This window comes from Penaeus japonicus, unplaced genomic scaffold (genome assembly GCF_977035675.1).
Source record: "Penaeus japonicus unplaced genomic scaffold, GWHDUDI00000001_assembly GWHDUDI00000025, whole genome shotgun sequence".
In the NCBI taxonomy this organism is placed as follows: Eukaryota; Metazoa; Arthropoda; class Malacostraca; order Decapoda; family Penaeidae; genus Penaeus; species Penaeus japonicus.
This window is the reverse complement of record NW_028234427.1, coordinates 31122193-31124692: the sequence shown is the minus strand read 5'-3', so window position 1 is coordinate 31124692 and position 2500 is coordinate 31122193.

Sequence of the window (2500 nt, the reverse complement as noted above, 5' to 3'; positions counted from 1 at the left end):
TTCCATAGCTTCGTAAAAACTAATATTTCTTCTGTGTCTAGGTAACATTTTATCAACCAATATAAGCAACCAAAACAACAAAAGAATACTAATATCATCAAATCATCAAAATACTCCGGCATAACTCTTCACACCAAATAAGTGACAAACACTGACTGCTCAGTAATAAAGAATTTGCATGAAATTACATCGTGCATTCCTGGCGCCACGCTGTCTGCAACCGCTCGCTGGCGTCGGGTTTTAAATGTTCATGCAGGACTTTCAACGTTGTGTTAGCATGTGTCCCTCTTTTTCAGTGCAGCAATATGTCGTGAATTATGTATGTGCGTATGTGGGTGTGCGTGTACAACCTGCACTATAGCCTACATACTAGACTACACTTTAACCTACAGCACAGCATATACTTTAATCTATAGTAAAAACCATACCATATCCAGAACAATAGCAAACATCAAACCTTGGAATATAACCTACATCCTTTACTCCATTGGAGAAAGAGGGGAAGAGCAGAGAATGGAAGACAGAGAGAGCGAGTGGGGGGGGAAGGGGGCGAGAGAGAGAGAGAGAGAGAGAGAGAGAGAGAGAGAGAGAGAGAGAGAGAGAGAGAGAGAGAGAGAGAGAGAGAGAGAGAGAGAGAGAGAGAGAGAGAGATAGAGAAAGAGAAAGAAAGAGAGAGAGAGAGAGAAAGAGTGAGAGAGAGAGAGAGAAAGGGAGAGAAAGAGTGAGAGAGAGAGAGAAAGAGGGGGAGAGACAGAGGGAGAGAGAGAGAGAGAGAAAAAAAAAAATCTGGACAATTCTAGAAACTAGAAAGTTACGAGAGAAATGTAAAAAAAAAGAAGAAAAAAATATGGAGAGAAATCTGTTTACGAAGTACTACATTACCGAAGTTCGCACCAGGAATCATAAGAAAACAGCAATGTCTATGTAGATAGGCCAATATCGATTCTCCTCAGACGCTGACATAGGCCTAAAGATATTAAAAAAGGACTCGAGCCTCGAGAAGATCCTTTAGCCTTTCTATTTCCAAATAGCTTCAGATTTTTCAGTTTGCGCGTGGGATGGAATAGGCCTATTTCTGGGTCTATGTCGATGTTTCTCTTATTCACTCGCTATCTAATATATCAGTCTTTATCTCTCTTTTATTTCTTATCTTCGTCTTTGGTTTATCCCTCTATCTATTTCCATCTCCGAGCCCATTCAATTTGCATATTTATACCTTTTTTTCTAAAGCTATATTGGATAAAAATGGTCCGGGGTGATTTGTGATTTAATTATATATGACAAAGAGAATATCGATATTAAACAAGAGGATTCAGAATATCGTAGATATTATGATAATGAGAAATGACAGCTTGGAATTAAGTCCACTTTGTGTACATCCTGATTACAATAATTACGGGAACTATATAACAAGTAACTTATCAATTGTACGAAAATTGTGTTGATGTATCTTTCTCATGTATCTATCTGATGTATCTTTGTTGATTTATCTGCGTGTATCTTTCCAACCGACTGACCGCCGTTTTGGATCCATTGATAGAGAATTGGAACACCCTTATTTAAATCTAAATCTTATATTTAATGTTTAATCTCAAGATTTAATTTAATCTAATTTAATCTCAAGAGAATCTAATCTTATATTTCAGGCCCGTTTGGTCTTTAACAGCTGCGTTCTTTTGTTTTAGTATTTTTTTCATTGGCTGGCAATTTTTTTCATTTAATCTCGGATTCGGTGTTTTTTTTCTGTTCGTTCCGAGTACTGTTTCGTTTTAGTTATTCTGACAATTTCTGTGGTAGATTTTGTGAGAAGATTAAACTAGATTAAAAGAGAGAGGAACATAATATCTGCAAGAGATAGATACAGAGAGACAATCCAGTCATCTCCCGTCATAATTAGGCCCTAATTGAGTTGGAAATTCTTCCTAGAAAGACATCAAAACTAAATTTTGGCCTTTGGAATTTCCTCCATTGAAATCGTCGAAAATCAGGAGCTGGAGTTCGAACTAGCAAAACTATTTGTCTCTTTGGAGGAAAAAGTTCGTAGCTTCGACGAAGGAATGCCACGGAAAGTGACGTAGACAAGCAGGGATCAGTGTGCTATGGAGTGAAATAAGCAACGTGTAAACAAAACATAGTTTTCCTTCTGTGAAATAAGTAATGTGTAAACAAGAACATGGTTTTCCTTCAGTGTGCTATGGAGTGAAATAAGCAACGTGTAAACAAGAACATAGTTTCCCCTCTGTGTTTTAGCTCTCGTAGGGGAAAAATAAATCAGTCAATATCATCTAATTCCTATTTCTGCGTCTAGATAATGAGGGAGAAAAGCAAAGCTAAGATCTGTCAACGTGTGTGGTTTTCTCGCCATAGCAACGGTAGAACGCAGACGAGTAAAAAAAAAATAGATCGTTAAATGGAGAGAGAAGACCAGGAAGGTGAAAAAAAATCGCAGATCGTATTACCTATTGCTTCAATATCTCAGAATAGAAGAGGGTGGGAAGGA